Genomic DNA, 18,506 nt, shown 5'->3' on the forward strand with positions numbered 1-18,506 from the left:
GTTACAAGATAGTTTATGCGGTTATTCAAGAGGGCGCTCACTTTTATTTGGCAACTTTGATATTCATCTGTTTTGCCTCTGAGATAACAAAGTTAGTGTTGTGTGGAGTTCTGTTCTCTAGAATGATTCAATAACTAAGGGCATCCTAATAATGTACAAAAATGAATATGAAGAGTCTTGGTTGATCAGTGGTGAGCGACTGACTTCAAAAATAACACTTGATTTCAGAGTTATCATTCCTCAACGGTAACACTTTAAAAATAAGGGTACATTGACCATTAACAAATAATAGTTGCACCAATAGTAGCAGTGATAGGCATTATTATAGTTATTATAATAACTAACCCTACTCCTGAAAAATACATAAACAATAAATTGAAGGATTGGAGATAGTGTGCCAGTGCAACCAGAGCACACTTATTACTGCAAGAAGGCCATGGCCATTAGGGAATAGTGGAAAGAAAGATTCAGCAACACTGCTGCCGTCCTCGTGTGTTTATTTAGCGAACACAAATTAACCCAAAAAATCACAAAATCAACAGTCCCCCATCTCCTGAGAAACCCCCTCATACCTCCCACCCACTCCAGAGATCATTGGATGCTTAGTAAACAACATTTACCCACCGGGGTCCCTTTCCCCTGCCAGACATACGGACGTGGTGCATTAGCTGCTTCCTCCTCTCCTAGTTATTAACTCAATCCAAGAAGAAAAAGACAAAGACCATTTTCCATCTTCCTCAGTGGGTGTCGCCCATGGATCCTCCTCCATTGAAGCTCTGCAGGTGCATGACTCCGCTGGGACTTAGCATTCCTGGGCGTCCGTCCGCTATAGCTGATCCACCACTTGATCAACGATGAGCATTACAGAAGGAAGGAGACGGCTAGGACAACGATGGTGTGCAGGGGGGGGGGGGGGGGGGAAGAGAGAGAGGAGAGAGAGGAGAGAGAGCGAGAGAGAGAGAGAGAGAAGAGAGAGAGAGAGAGAGAGAGAGAGAGAGAGAGAGAGAGAGAGAGCACTCATGTTGCATATCTTTAAATACTCCATAATGATCTTGATCCCTCATTGCAACATGCCTCTCAGAAAAGAATCGCACCAAAATTAGATAATAGATAGAATAGGCAACATGACAAATACACAGAGGACACATAAGAGGATTATAATGAGGCAACCTAAAGATGACACGATGTAATAAACCGAGCAGGGGATGATATAATTACGTGTCTCGTTTATGATTAAATATTAAACATTTACGGTCCCTCGAGGTGCACCTCAAGTTGAACACGGAGGTAGATTTCACAAGTGTCAACTCCCCTCACGGAAAATAATTTCTCTAAAATGCAGGCACGAGGGAAGCGTCTGGATTTATGGCTATCCGATTCCCTCTTGTCTGCAGGCTCACATCCACAATAAATCCTTCACTGATAAATCTTCCACCTAACTCTTATCTTAAACTGTTGGACTGCCCTCTGTTCACCTTTTGTATCATCAGCATTCAAGTCAGAATCTCCCTGCATGCCGCGGTGCCGAATCAGGTCAGGCGACAAGATAATGAGTACTGTTCCCTGTGGGTTTAATTAAAACCCGCTGTCACAGTGGGAAACATTTGTGGCTATCTTGGGGAATTCAGTGAAACGGAATAACGCAGGTTGGATTCAGCAAATTATGAGACTCAATGTAATTGCTCACTGTTGACTAACTGTAAAGAGAAGGAGACATATAGTCAATATGATTTGCCATCACTGCTTTGTTTAGTCTCAGGCGGGAGGAATCCTTCAGTTCCGCTCCATTATGACTTTCTCGCGGTGTAAAATACGCCACGGGCGATATTACACACTTTTATTTTACCCTTGCCTAATCCCCGCTGTGTTGACTTGTGCGTGTGTATCACACTGGGACGCCCACTATCAGTCATCTGGGCCACCGAGGTGGGGATAACTTGTGTTTACGAGATAAGGCTATTTACATTGGGCCAGAATTAACTTTCTGCAGCGGAAAATTGGTATCAGGGGAAGATTAGTAAACACAGCAGAGATAGCGGCGGAGCGGCGCTCCCAGGAGAAATTAGAGACGATATTTCCAATGAAAAGGGAAATGTGGCTGCAGGAGGGAGACTAGAGGGCCCGGAACGCAGCGCTGCGCCCCCCGGAAACATTCTCCCACTTAAACACTTTTTTTTTTCTCACGAATTTGAATTACATATCGCGAGTCCCCGTTCTGTTCCTCGTGCCCCTTTTCTTCTTTAATTAGACAAGGGTTTCCCGGGATGCTGACCTTGCGGAGAAGGATGTGTCTGTGTCTGTCGAACTTCTGCCTCTCTCAAACGTGACGCCCGCAAGTGTTCTCGTGGCGGTTTTCGTAATAATCAAAGTCCGTCCACGACTCCATGTGGGCCCCTGGGAGAACGGCCCGTGAAGGCCCCTCAGACAAATGCATTTCAGAACCAATTAAAAGGAGCATGTGTTTATTCTCCTAATGCTAGACTGTACCCATAATAATGACCAATACACTCTCAAACTCACCAAACTCCTACGAATAAATGAATAAGTTAAGAAGTACAAATTAGTACGGGAATAAATGAAACTATAAGATAAAATGTAATCCGAGTTCTGCCATGCGAGCAGAAAAAACATTTGATTTAAAATAACTATTATTATTACAGCAAACTTGGCAGTATCTCCGCAAAGGAATTCGGCCCTGAGACTGAGCAAGGAGCCCTTTATTTTCAAATGAGTGTCCTTGGTAGACATGTGGTCCCTTCGTCTGAAGTGTTTAGTGTCTGGAGTATCTATGTAGTCTAAGGCCAGAGGGTGTTTGTAATATTGCCGTAAAACGTTGTTTTTGACCTGTATTACCCTCATCAAAGTCTGGGAAATAGAAGAATCTCAAAGCTCATGTTGTATTTGTTCTGGCAGATGGCCAGACCCCCGCCTGTTCAGACAGATTCCCAGCTGATCTGGAGCCGGACTGGCCAATCAGCACCGTTGATCAAACATTTGAGGGGGGTTTGATACGATGACTGAACAGAGAAGTGCCATTGAGGCATTTTCGTAACCAAGATGGCTACAACTGATGTGTGAATGGACCGTATATTTTCTCTAAAAGAACAACAAACAATGGCACTTAAGGCTTTTGTTGATAAGAAAGTTGTGATAACTGTTCCTCTGACAGGAATTGATAAAAGTTTAATTTCAGCTCAGCACTACGTCATACATTTCGTTACTCTGATTGGTTGCAAGTCTATCCAATTGCGTCCACAGGCATTTTGGTCTGCGTCTGTTGATAACATCCCTTGGTTCCAGACTAATTTGCATTTGTCGGCTAGCAGAGACATACTGCTAGAGACTTATGCGATATCTTCTGATATCATTTCAGCCAGGGAAGAATGTGGCGACAAGGACTAGATTGTAGGAATTTCTCTGCATCGGCTACAGTATCCATAGAGCTGAGTTTGTAGATCGTCTTCATAGTCACCACCACCCACCATCACCATCCACTTATTATTTATACTACAGTCAACGAGAACAGATTCCTACAGAGGGACCATAATTACGAGTAGAAGTGTCAGGTTAGATGAAGTTCTGGTGACACAATCTCACCGTTTACTGAGCCTTATAGTTTAGAGGCAGTAGACCGTGACTAATACAGCCTCTCCGCCCGCTGCCTCATTTACATACGTACAGAAACATTGATAAACAGGAAAAAGGCTGAAACCGCCACAACATAAAACAGCCCGTTTGTGTGCGGTGGCTTCCTAATGTGTGTCAGTGTGAGGTCACACCTTGAGGGCCTGTAAACCCACAAGGTTGTTGTTACTGATGAGGGCTGAAAACATAATTAAAGCCTAGGCAGCACAAACAACACGCTGGTCAAGTCGACTTTCTATGGGAAGCACCCATGTGGGCGCGCACACACACACACACATGCGTATGCATGTGTGCGTGTGTGCAAATGCATATGTGCGTATGCACGCACAAACACACATATACTCAAACAAACTTTCTCCATCGCTGTAACCGCCCTCTGGAACTATCTGCCGGCTGATATCAAATCAGCTGAGTCAGTTTTTCTTTTTTAAATAGGCTAAAAACATATTTTTATTTACTTGCCTACAGCACTTGATGCATTGTACTTCGTATTTGTGTATCCCCTTAATTTATGCTCTTAATTCATTTATATTTATTTAGTTTGCATTTTTTGTGTGTGCACTTTCACTGCACAATAATCTGTTCCACACTTTGGAACAAATATGGTTGGCTTTTTATGCTTTATAAATAAACTCGAACAAACAGCCACTTCGTTGGCGCCGCTGGAGAGCAGAGGGGACGGGAAAAGCATCTCTTATTCTCTTATGCAAGTGGATTACAAAATGGACTGTTTACTCATGAAGATGTGTATTTATATCTTCCTCCTTGTCCTAGCGTTGCATCGGAAGGGTCTGATATGCGGAGGACGCTCCCACTTGCATGCTTGAGCGGACGAGGCCAGCGTCATTTCTAATGCCCACATCCCCGTAAAATAACCGGGAGCTTTAACAGTGAGGGAAGATAATGTGTGTGAGCCGTTTAAAGGTTTTATTTGAATCCTCTATCTTAACAGAGATGTCTGAGGAGGAGTACGATGTTGGTATTAATCATGTGGACGTTGCTGCTAAAACCAAAGCAGCAGAAAGGCTCTCGGACCGTTCTGAGATAACAATAGGCGCGGTAGGCCCACGGCATACATAGTGGCACAGGGTCGCAGAATATAGAGGCAAAATTAAACGTCTAGGGTTAAAGACAAATAGAGATACACACATACGTCTCCATTCCCCCCGGGAGGATGCTTTACCCTATCGTGTTGGCAGTGACGTGAACTTGAGGTTTGTCTAACTATACATGTGGATCTTGTCACAAATCAAAACTGGTGCGCAATTACTTACCAGCAGCGTTTGAGAGGAATATGAAATGCTTATTGGGCAAGCTCCGCAAATTGATACCTTGTTCAATTTCAGGTTTTTGGACGTTGGATACTCTTGAAACAAGTAAATGTGTTGTCACTAACACCCACTCTGATTGGTTGAGCCCCCGCCGTGAATAAAGCCATCATTTCCTCAGCCTCTTAGAATCACTCCTTCCACTCCATGACGTCAGTTCCTTAATCTTAATGAATCACTCTCCTCCCACTCCAAAGTTCATCAGGAACACACATAGCCACAAAGACCTGTTAATCAGGAACGTACAAAGCCATGGAGACATGTTCATCAGGAACATAAATAGCCTTAGAGACATGTTAATCAGGAACATACATAGCCAGAGAGACATGTTCCTCAGGAGCATAGATAGCCACGGAGACATGTTCATCAGGAATATACATAGCCATAGAGAGATGTTCATCAGGAACATACATGCTTCTGGCCATGTCATCACAAAAATAAAATCATTACCATTCTGAATGTCTTGAACAACAAACACATTAGATTTATTATCTTTGAATATTTCAGTACACCAAGTCCTTAAATAACTAATAAGGTGTGCTCATAATGCGCTGGTATTTACAAATCCATATTGATCCTGTGCATAGTTTAATCTCATATCTGCATCCAAGCATGCAGAGTTACGACAGAGCGCGAAGCAGCAGAGTCACAGATCAAGCCATCGTAGATCTGGGGAAGGCACAGCGGGCAGTCAGAGAAATAATCACTCCCTGGGATAGTTCTGCAATATGTGGCTCCTCATAAGACCTTTTGAAGATGGATGATAATATAATTACACACATAGCCACACACGCTGCAACCAAGTCGGCTGGAGCTGGGTTTCAGTTGGAAACATAATGAAGCAAGATCCCTGGTTCTGACTGGAGACCCAACATGAAAGGCTCGTTGGTCTGCTTCCTGGTTCTCCTCCCCGGTAAACAAACACTTGTTATTTCCACCCAGATATTTTTTGAAGATTTTACACACCGTGGAAATAGGCCGTGTTTGTAGGTGAGAGCGCAGTGTGCTGGAGAGGAGACAGCAGGGGATAACTAGCATACCGACATCCCCCCTCGGCATCCAGCTCAGGTCCTGTTCCCCATCCTGTCTGTTTGCCGGGTAGACGGACTGAGTGTGTAATGAAGTACGACCCGATCTCAAACCCACGCACTTCTTGGGAAGATGCCATATATACACTGTCCAATTATATTGGATTTTTCATGTGCTTCATTATGCAAAATCAATGCACAATTTTGGGGTCATTTTATCAGCCGATTCAAAACACACATCTTGTGAAGGTCGAACCCGAAAAAGATTTTCGGTTTGTATATCATTGCCTTTTAAGTAACCCTGTCAACCTACATGATTGTGAATATCAACTCGGCCTTGTATCTAAATTCATGTCTTCATTTAGTCATTCTCTAGGCCTTTTAGGCTGAACTACCGGTAGATTTGTTTTGCTGCAGGGTCAGAATGGTGCATTCATTACGATCTTGTTGCTGACTTGCTGTTTGAATGGCAGGAGCCTCCAGTGAATACTTGAGTTTCATTGCAAGGTAGACGATTTGCTTGAGGTAAAGTGGAACACGGCTTCATCCTCTGCTGGGAGTTGGCGCCGTAACTCATGCAAACGTATTTCAGCCCCTCCCAAGCCCTGGGCGCTCAGTCTCTCCGGAAGGAGCAGGAAACCCGGAGGTGTCCCCGGAACATGACGTTGCATAAAGAAAACAAACACTCTTAAACCAGGAGCTTACCTCAAGGTGTACAATGGCGTTTGCGGACTTGACTGAGGTTCAACTGAGAGAATCGGTTTGGAATTTATTAGACGAATGGGGAAGGTTGAATGGTACTGAGATTATAGTAAATGTTGTAGAAAATACTTTTTGTTTCTTTTGAATATAGTGACGGGCCTAAACCCTCCCTGGCCTCACCTGACCTCAGACATTTCACCCTCCCGCTGTTTTTGCTCTTTCTTCCCCTGCTCATTCACTTACCTGACTCCCAGATGTTATCTAATTCCGGGTCATTAACATAATACCTCTCGTCGTGCGCTGCACATGGCCAGTAATTGATATGTAGGCCTGCTCCTGGGTGGGGCCATTTGCATTAAATTGTGTTAACTGATATGATAATGAATATGAAAGGCCTGATGCAAGCACAATGGCTCACTGGAGATGGATGGAGATTTGAATTATACACAATAAGTAATAAATTATAGCAGGTCTCAACGGTCCACAGCTCTCCCCCTATGGCTGCTTGTCCGTGCAGTGGAGACAGCCAGATTGCCTGAATGTGAAATACTCTACATCACATCTGGCATCTCTTTACCTTTCTGCAATAGCCTGGCTGTACTCCAGCAGAACCTTCTCCATCCATATGGCCTTATTTTTCAGAATCCGACAGAGAAGGAAATGGGAATAGGTCGGCATTTATGAGCGATAATAAATTCGGCATAAAGGAGGGTTAAAAAAGTTAGTAAATTGTTATTTAATTCATCTGATTTAAGTTGCAGCGATAGAGATAGAGATAGCATCTTTTCTGAACTCTGTTTAGTTTGCACTCTTCCTCCTTCTCCCCCTCCTTCCCCTCCTCCTCCTCCTCTTACTTTTCCTCCTCTCACTTTTCCTCCTCCTTATCCTTCCGCCTACTCCTCCTCCCTCTTCCTCCTTGTCCTCCCTCCTTCTCCTCTCCCTCATCACCCTCCTCCTCTTCCTCCTCCCTCTTCTCCCACCTACTCCTCCTCCCCCCCTAATCTTCCTCCTCCTCCTCCCATCTGCTCTTCCTCCTGCTCCTCCCTTCTACTCTTCCTCCTACTCCTCCTCCTCTCCCTACTCTTCCTTCTGCCTGTTCCCCCTACTCTTCCTCCTCCTCCTTCCTCCTTCTCTTCCCCCTTGCTCCTTCCCCCTACTCTACTTTTCTTCTGCTCCTCCCTTCTACTCTTCCTCCTCCTCCATCTATTAAAAAGCTTCTCAAGCTCCATCGGTGTAGTGGAAATTGGAACACTGTGTTCTCTATTAGGGCATATTATTGATGAGGTTTTATAAAGCACTTTGCTATAAAATGGACATTAAAGTAGGGTAAAACATAGCTAAAAGTGTGTGTAATTAGTGTTTGAGTTCATTAGGTTCCAACAGCCGCTGTCAGAGTGCAGAGTTCCGGTGTGGAAAAGGGTTTTATGCAGATGTGAAATGCAATCTGAATAATTATTATGTGAATATTGGCTTTATAATACCAAATTCCAAGGCCAATCAATTTCAGAAATACACTAACATATGGATTTTTGTGTATTCAGACAGTCGTATCCAAGTTCATATATATATATACTATATATATTTATTCACTTTATTCACAGGGTTAGATCTGAGTATGAGAGTGAAATCTTAAAATATATTCTAACCACATCCAAAGGGATGCATTTAAAAAGCATGGACTTTATGTTCAGTGATTTCTTATCCTTTTGAGTGTATTAGCTGGCACCAACAGATCTCTGAAATATATTATAAAAACAGAAATATGTTGCAATCTTTAGATTTGGTGATAATTGTTCATGCTGCTACCCACGTTGCGCTAAATGAATGATTGATGGAAAAGAGATGATTTGAAAACCAAATTATTTTTTTTGCGAGGAACCACTTTCAGGTCTATTCAATTATAAGATGAAGTGGCTTGTATTTAGCAACATCATAAATTGTTTGTATTTATTGCAAATTCAAATACTTTTTCCACATGGCTTTAGCACCATGCTGATCTGTGTGAGCAGAGTGAAGAAGCCGTCTGCTCACACGTCAGTGTTGATTGCAAGGAGTTTAATTTTTTTGCCCAAAAGCGGTTAACCCTAATTTCATTTAATTTAGGACCATGCTCTCGGCTGATTGGCTAATGAATGTAATCCAGTGAAGCGGCCTCATTGCAGCGTTGGATGTGGATCATAATCTCCGTCCAAAGTTGTGAGAAGAACCATTAAATAATACCGTTCAGGGGGAACCATTGTGGGCCCTAACGTCGACACTGACCTTTGCTTGGTCTCTGCTTCGTCAAGGATCTTCCGATAACAGTCTTTCCGATTTACGTCCACTCTCAAAAAGACAAAGAATGCGTACGCAATGAAATACAATAAAACACAATGAATCAAAGGTGTTGAAAGCGGTTCCTAATGGACCAATTCTGCGCACTCAGCGTTTAACCTCCGCCTCCAGAGTCAACTGCGCCGCGCCACAGGGACAATAGAGGCAGACGGGGTGGCCCACGGAGGACTGGGGGGACGCGTGTTGGGTAACCAGATCGAAGCGTGCCGGCCCCTCCCTCCCCCCTCCCTCCCCCCTCCCTCACTCGCTGCTGCGCCCTCACCGCAGTGAGGGAAATCTCTCAGGAGCGCTCTGCACTGTTACAACTAATGACTGCTGGGAACGCTCCTGCCTGGAACTGTCTGCAGCCGTTTGCTCAGGCATTAAGATGGGAGGACAGGAATTTGGATGATGTGTGTGGATTACGCCGCGCATTACCTCCTTCTGAAGAGCAGCACGAGTGGCTGTGTGTGTTTGTGTGTGTGTGTGCTTTGAATAATACCCCAATGCAAAGCTGCGTCATTGGGAACGCATGCATGCATGCCCGCTGATGTTATTGGGAGAGTGGGGTTGCTTCTTTATAGAAGACGGGCAATAGTGCAGTCCGTTTTTTTTTGTTTACTTCTGGGTGGTTTATGGAGTTTGGGAGGCCTACGCCATCAAGAGTTTCCTGGAAGCCGTCCATCAGCTTTATGACGACAGCAGTGTTATGAAGTCTGCTCCCTGAGCTGCACATCTCCCGGCTGAGGGCTAGGCGCACGACGGAGAGCAATAGACGAAGCCATAATCGTAATTCCAACAAAACTCATATTCTTTCATAGCCTTTGCTCATAATGTTGTTTTCTTTTCATTCCGGAGGAAACAGGATGGTGTCTTTTAATCCAGCTGGAGGGTAAACATTCACGTGGATAGGATTCCTTCAGGGGGAAGGAGTTGCTTTTTCTCATTTGGTGATTTTGTTCTCTTTGAGGTGGCAGGGAGGAGACTTCCATTTGGCTGCTCCCACATCACTTCAAAAGCCCACCACACACCCCACCTCAAAACCCGACACACACACACAGCTGCTTCAGACTGATTTGTTGGCTTCCTTTTGGCTCTGGGAAAATGCACACACACACACACACACACACACACACACACACACACACACACACCGACACACACACACAGACACATACACACACACACACACACACACACACACACACACACACACACACACACACACACACACACACACACACACACACACACACACACACACACACACACACACACAAGCACAAACATCCCCCTCTATTGCCTTGGCAACCCTCTGTGCGTAAGCGTTGTACTTTCAACTTTAAAGTGAAACTCTGATGGTCGTCCGCAGTGTATCTCCTCTATTCGTGTCCTCTCTGTTTCTCTCCCTTTCTCCCCTTCCCTCGTTCTTGCGTTGCCCACCTCACAGGGCTTTGGACCCCCCTTTCATGGTGTGAAGTCCTGTGGGGACCTCCTGGTGTGATGTGTAGAATGAGTTGACATGGCACCTCTGTTCCGGCGGGGAGGTCGCTGCATAGTTAATGTGTGTACACATAAACAGACACCCGCTGGGCGTTAACAGACTATCCTGACCGTCTAGTAGTGGGGAGACTGTGGATCCCGCTCCACCGCAAGCACAGCGGTGGGCTCCAGGGGGGCAGGGGGGCGGGTTCAGGGCCGCAGGGCGACCAGTGTGTGAGCGTGTACCTACTTGGTGTGTGAGTGTGTACCTACTTGGTGTGTGAGTGTGTTCCTACCACCTGGTATGTGAGTGTGTTCCTACCTGGTGTGTGTGTGTGTGTGTGTGTGTGTGTGTGTGTGTGTGTGTGTGTGTGTGTGTGTGTGTGTGTGTGTGTGTGTGTGTGTGTGTGTGTGTGTGTGTGTGTGTGTGTGTGCGCGGCTGCGCGCGCACCTACCTGGTGTGAGTGTGTACCTACCTGGTGTGATTATGTGTGTACCTATCCGGTGTGCGAGTAGGAGTGTGCCTACCTGGTCTGTGTGTGAGTGTGTGTTTGTGAGTGTGTACCTACCTGATGTGAATGTGTGTCAAAATGGCTTGCCAGCATTTGTTTTATTTTAAATATCAGTGATAAGATGTGATCTTATTGAAATCACTATCGATCAGCATTGACTTGAATAATTTAGGATTATAGAGCTAGTTGAAATGTTACACATTGCAATTACAACTATAAGACAACTATAAAAGAAGGAGTTCTTCTTCTTCTTTTTTTTGTGTAATGCATTAACTTGCTGGCAAATGCGCTTTAGGCTATTAGGCAGTAATCAAATGGCCCTGGAACAATTTCCACAAAATAAAACATAAAGTCCTATCTTTTTAATTGAGTTAGAACGGAAGCAAAGTAAAACAGATATTTTAGCGGCATTCTCCAAACTTGATTACCGAAAGCACAGCACGTTTAACATTCCCCTAGCTCGGTCTTGCTATCTCCTGCTTCGATGGGAGGGCCAGATAGCCAAGATTTATTAGCCAAACAGCCAGATAATTAATTAGGAAGCAGGACTAGATTAATCCTGTTTTCACTGCTAAGTGTCTCTCACCTTCGTACAACACTGGGACTAACAAAAGAAAAGCAATTACACTAAGAAAGACTTCAGTTAGTTCCCAACGTTTAAGTGTGCATGTTGGTATACTGTAAGCTGTGGTTTCTTTGTGTCAATGTCATCGGTCTCTACAAATGGCATGTGTGTGTGTGTGTGTGTGTGTGTGTGTGTGTGTGTGTGTGTGTGTGTGTGTGTGTGTGTGTGTGTGTGTGTGTGTGTGTGTGTGTGTGTGTGTGTGTGTGTGTGTGTGTGCGACTGTGCGTGAATGCATGCATGTTCCATGTTGTGGGGCGATAAGGCTTATTTTTTATAGTTTATAGTTGCTGGGTGATTCCTCTATATCTGACATCCTTGCAAATGCAATCCATTGCAATATTTCACTTTTTCTCACACACACACACACACACACACACACACACATACACATACACATACACATACACATACACACACACACACACACACACACACACACACAGCTCCTCCTGGGGCTCTTGATGCTGTTCCTCAGTGCGTAAAAATGGGTGGTCCATGAGAAGACCCTTCCAAGGCTGCTCCTCACGGACTCCCCAGAGCTGCAGACCATCAAGGCTGCTCCTCACGGTCTCCCCAGTGCTGCAGACCATCAAGGCTGCTCCTCACGGTCTCCCCAGAGCTGCAGACCATCAAGGCTGCTCCTCACGGTCTCCCCAGAGCTGCAGACCATCAAGGCTGCTCCTCACGGTCTCCCCAGAGCTGCAGACCATCAAGGCTGCTCCTCACGGTCTCCCCAGAGCTGCAGACCATCAAGGCTGCTCCTCACACGGTCTCCCAGACTGCTCCTGGCTGCTCCTCACCCAGGCCCGTAGCCAGCTATCAGGTCACAGAGCTCCGGACCTCGGTCAATTTTGTAGTGATCAAAATAAAATGAGAAACTAAATACAAACAAAATCAGCGGTTGAGAACATATTCGAGATGAGCAAATGCTTAATTCAGTTTTGAGACTTGTTACTTTGTTTCCAACTTGTGTGACAACTGTTGGTGCTTGCGGGAGCTGAGCCGAAAACAACCCCTAACCCCCTGAAACAAAACTGAACCCCCGCAACTGGAGCCACAACCGCGCCCCCCCGCTGACCCCTCTGTTTTTCTAATCATGGCTACGGCCCTGGCCTCACCGTGTCTCCCAGACCTGGTAGCAGATGGTTGGTGAGCTTATTTTTGGTATATCAAGCATCTGATAACATATAACATATTAATTGTATTAATATGGATCATATTTTAATAATATATTATAGAATACTAATATCTAAGTGAGCAGGAGATGTTAAATGCAAAATTAAAGATCTAGGGTCCAATTAAATATGAGTCCATAAAACAACATTATTTTCAATGAGTTTGAAATATATACTTGTAGTTTCCCCATGGGTTCTGTTATACTTTTGATGAAAGCCCAACTCCATATTGCTTGAGAATATAAGTGGGCCCACTTCGTATGGGCAGTGATTCTGACGTCGTTGCAGACACAAAGATAGGGAGACCTTCAATAGATAATGAGCTCAATCTTTTATATTACCTTGTTTTGTATTCAATGCTAACGATAATAGGATAGAATATATAGCAGATTTAATGTTCAGAACTGCAATCTAGAGGACATCTATTGACCAGCGAAGTGGGCCAGTGAAATATACTGTATGTGTAGCATATTTGTGTGTCAGTGTTTCCCCTATGATCCAGCAGTGGCACAGCGCCGCCTCTGGATTAATAACGCCACTGCAGTCTACCATGGCACCATTATTAATATTTGTATCATCAATTATGTCCACCACACACCCACAAATTATATTTTGTTTGGCGCCCCGAATGCAATTGTCTTTATTTAAAATTAATATATATTTATCATAGATGAACCCTACTGCACCCCCCTTAGTTGCCACCTTGTCATTGCTGTCATTGGATAAACATTATGGAAAAATACTGATGGCTAAATAGTGTTCTTGTGGCTTGAGACTAAATGTAGAAAAATGAGCACAAGTGACTAAATAAAACAAGTGACTAAATAAAAGAAAGCAGCCAACATATTTGAATAAGTAGAACAGAAGCAACAGTATTAGGAAAGCCAGACAATGGGAAGGCTACAAAAGGCGGACTGAAAACAGTATTTGAGCCAACACCAATGCCCAACAATTAGTCTCACACACTTAAACCATACGCATGCTATTTCTTGCCATGTTCAATTCTAATACCATTTTATTCAACCATTTCTGTTTGAATATACCGACCCTTCTTGAGTCAGTGATCACACTGAAACCTCTGCGCACACGCACATCAGCACCGTGCACTCAAACAAATCAGCAGCATGCACATGCACATCTGCAACGTGAAAGCACACACGCATCAGCACCATGCACATGCACATCAGCACCGTACACAAACACACACACACGCACGCACGCACGCACGCACACACACACACACACACACACACACACACACACACACACACACACACACACACACACACACACACACACACACACACACACACACACACACACATCAGACCCGTGCACATCAGCACTAAACGATCTGAAAGAGAAGCATCAGATGAGGACAAAACATAAAAGATGTATATCATAACTAGGAATCATATTTTAATAGTATAATATAGAATAAAAATATCAAAGTGAGCAGGAAATGTTAAATGCAAAAATTAAAGATCTGGGGTCCAATTAAATACGAGTCCATAAAAACAGAATTATTTTCAATCAGTTTGAAATAAATACTTGTAGTTTCCCCATGAGTTCTGTTATACTTTGGATGAAAGCCCAACCCCATATTGCTTGAGAATATAAGTGGGCCCGTTTCTTATGAGCAGTGGTTCTGACGTCCTTGCAGACACATTGATTCTGAGTGAATGAGTTTGGGTCAGTAAATGAGACCGTAATAATAATCTTTTATCCTACAGTTTTATATTCAATGCTAAGGATGAGCCCGTCCATCACGCATTTAATGTTCAGAACTTTAATCTAGAGGACATCTTTTGACCAGAGAAGTGGGCCAGTGATATATAATGTATGTATAGCATATTTATGTATCAGTGTTTTCCCACTGATCCAGCAGTGGAACAGCGTCGCCTCTGGATTAATAACACCGCTGCAGTCTATCATGGAACCATTATTAATATTCTTATCATCAATTATGTTTGACCTAATTGTGGAAAACTATATAATAATTATATTATATAGTTAATAATTATGATATTGTGGGTGGCATAAGATCATGATGGCTTTAGACTAAATGTAGGAAGTACAAGAGAAAAAATAACACAACAAGTGATTAAATAAAAGAAAGCAGCCAACACAGTAGTAGAACAGAAGCTTATTAGGAAACCGGAAATGGCGGACTGAAAACAGTACTTGAGCCAACACCAGCCCAACAATTAGTCTCACACACTCAAACCGTACGCATGCTATTACTTTCCATGTTCAATTCTACCATTGTATTCAACCATTTCTGTTTGAATGCACCCGACCCTACGGAAGTCAGTGATCACACTTATAGCTCTATAATGCACAAGCACATCGGCACCGTGCATGTGCACATCAGCACCTTGCGCGCACGCACACACACACACACACACACACACAAACATATAGAGAACCTCACACAAACCTCAACACTACTAGGGGAAACACTGAATTTTTAGTAGTGGCTACTAGCAGGCCTATCATACTTAGCTACTCTGCCAGCCTTACTTCCCTCTCTTGAAGAACGTTGGCCTTTTCTGTGTAGGAAGATTGTGATAAGATAATGGACTCAGGTTATCTAACTTCTTTATTGTTCATCTTGAGAAAATGGTGCATTGTTGTACTGGAATAGAACCCAAATCTATTGAAACGGAATTCGGTCTGTACACTCCGCATAAAGCACTTTAGCGAGTGCCACTGTGGTCAAGAGTTCAGCAAACAATTCTCGACGAAAGACACCGCTTCCAACGCACTGAATGAGATACAGCCTAACCTCTCTACGCACTAAATCCCAGACACAGACAACAGACCTACAAAACAATAACATCCAAAATAAGCATTAAAGAAACAAAATGGGGACTGTCGCTCCCGGGCGCGGCCCCTGGACCTATAGGGCCGGAAGCTTGACTCCCCGTCCTCTCCATCCATCTGGTCTATTGTTGGGTGCAGACAGGCTGATGAGCACAGCCCGGGTGTGGAGGCAGTGATGGCCCCCGGGCTGGAGCTTGGCAGGGCTTTCAGGGCTGAGCAGCAGCACTCTTCGTGGCTGCCTAATGGCCATGCTTCCCCGATCTTCCCAGTTTGGCAGGGGGGCTGTTTCTGATCCGTTTTAAGTAACGCTCTGACAGACAAAGAGCCAGGAGATGACGAAGAAGTAGAAGTTGATTATTGGTAGACCGAAAAGGGGTTTCAGAAGTGGGAGGATTGAGGAATAAAGAGGCCGGGTGCTCGGACGTATTGATTGTGTTTAAGGTGGTTTACTGTAAAACTGAATCGTAACAGAGCCATTCACGTATTCAAGCTTTTATGGGCCAGAACTGTTTCGTTGATGGCTTTGTGGCTGCAGATCTATCGGTGATGGAGTTTAAAAACACCACAGGGATAAGTACTTCCTTTACACACAGGGTGCTGGACGTTTGAGATAATGGCCTTTTGCCTTGTGTGGGTTGAGCCGGGATCTCACTTCACTCTGCATCAGACGCTGGGCCAGGGCTATGGGCGGCTGTTAGCATGCGGTTAGCCGACCCGCTAGTCCAATCATGGACTGGTTGACCCCTAATCTGTGACCACCGCTAATACATCCCACATACATCCCCACAAAGAATACTCACGAGAGAGAGAGAGAGAGAGAGAGAGAGAGAGAGAGAGAGAGAGAGAGAGAGAGAGAGAGAGAGAGAGAGAGAGAGAGAGAGAGAGAGAGAGAGAGAGAGAGAGAGAGAGAGAGAGAGAGAGAGAGAGAGAATGTGTGTAAGCAAACCAGAGATGAGAAATTGTGGAGTGAGGAGGTTGTGTAAGAGACAGAGGGAGTGGGCAGTGGGAATCCTTTTGCCTCTGACTCTCTTAATTACTTTTCCGACGTATTAAGGAGCAGCGTCTCCGGAGCCTCAAGAGTCTCCAGAGCCCCCTGATGAAAGTCGGCCCAGAGTCCGGCGTGCGTCCTCCACACCCGGGCGTGTGCTTCGGTGCACTTTGGAGATTCGCCGCCCTTCTTTATCCCAGAAGCCCTGTGCTGTCAGGACACGGGCTTCTGAGGCACATGATGCTGAATGAGCCAGAAAAAATTCAGTGCGCTCGCAGGCTTGAGTGCTGTGGATCGATGGGAGCTTAAACAAAAGCAGAGATAGGAAGAAAAAAAAAATCACACCGAGCTGTGCACGGCTCTGGGGAAACGGTTAAATTGTGACAAATACTTTGTCGTGTTATGCCTATAAGCTGGTTTTTTAGTTTGATGGAAGGTCGCTTTATTAGCTAGACTATACCACCATTGAGGTAGGGATAATATAATCGGAGGGAAGCTTACGCGAAAATATACATTTATATATATATATGGTATTGGGAATTAAATTACCACGGTACTCATTCCTACTTAATTTGATCCCATTTTAATATTTAGCTCAGACCTTAACATTGTAACTCAAATTATCTTCATTCTAAACGTAGGCTCCACTAGCTCAACGTCTTAATATGACAATGGAATAACTGAACAATATAAAATATGACTGTGTCATAACCTTATTCTCAATATTGAATCCTCCCCTTGGTCTAATTGAAGTGTGAGGCAGGGCGAAAAAAGAAATAAAAAAAGGTGTAGCTAATAAAGACGTGGTTTAGAGGTGAGGGTGAAGGTCAGGCCTGTGTTGTCACGTGACCGCTCGTTCTAATGAGACTGAGTGTGACTCACCGCACACAAGCTGAGTGACAGTTAATCACACACACACACACACACACACACTACACCTGCGTTGGAGCTGTTGGTGGTGGTGGTGGTGGTGGTGGTGGGGGGGAGGGGGTTCTGGGGTAACATCTCTGACCTGCGTGTCTGTCAGAACGAGGTCTCTGTCGCCTGACCGGGTCTGACATAGATTTATGTGGTCGATGCCTCTGTCCTCGCCCTGGGTGGGGCCCCCCCAGCCCGCCCCCAATCGGTCCGTGGGTCCATCTACACGTCTGTCTGTCTAGACCTCTATCTGACAGCAGCCCGTCTCATTCGTGTTTATTTACTGTGTTGGGTTTTATTGGACCATGACAGAGGACTTCTCAGGCACTAGGCTAAGCAACACACAGTGGGGTGCTCTGTCACCACCGTAGTTATGGGAACATTTAGGGATGTTGTGGGGGCTGTGGTGCTTGGTGAGGTTTGCCGTGGGTGTGTATCGATGCTTGCTTGCAGACTCTTTTAAACAAGCCTAATAATGAATGAAAGGAATTCAGAGGACCTTTTAAACTGCATTTGCAGCCGGTATGCTGACAGGTTCCTAGTGCTGTGTGTGTGTGTGTGTGTGTGTGTGTGTGTGTGTGTGTGTGTGTGTGTGTGTGTGTGGGTGTGTGTGTGTGTGTGTGTGTGTGTGTGTGTGTGTGTGTGTGTGTGTGTGTGTGTGTGTGTGTGAGGATCCGGGCATATACGTGTGTGTGTGTGTGTGTGTGTGTGTGTGTGTGTGTGTGTGTATCTTTGTATGCATGACTGTGTGTTTCTGGTGAAGGAGGAAGGACCGCTGATGGGAGAAGCGAGTTGGGTTGAAGGTTTGTTCTACGGATTTATATTCTAATATACTGGAATCTCAGCCTTAAGTCATGCAATTAAACTACTGCAACAGTGGGTTTGAATAGATCTATAGCTATATATCTATAGCATCTACAAATATCCTTCAAGTTCATGACAATTAGGGCACTTATTCCATGGT

General features: G+C 44.6%; 1 protein-coding gene across 2 annotated transcripts in view; it reads left to right on the plus strand.

Annotated features, from left to right (window-relative positions):
* The window catches only part of ptprub (protein tyrosine phosphatase receptor type Ub), a 136,489-nt gene that overhangs the window by 36,774 nt on the left and 81,209 nt on the right, over window positions 1–18,506 (plus strand). The gene's annotated exons all lie outside the window — the stretch shown is intronic.

This window comes from Gadus chalcogrammus, chromosome 11 (genome assembly GCF_026213295.1).
Source record: "Gadus chalcogrammus isolate NIFS_2021 chromosome 11, NIFS_Gcha_1.0, whole genome shotgun sequence".
Lineage (NCBI taxonomy): Eukaryota > Metazoa > Chordata > Actinopteri > Gadiformes > Gadidae > Gadus > Gadus chalcogrammus.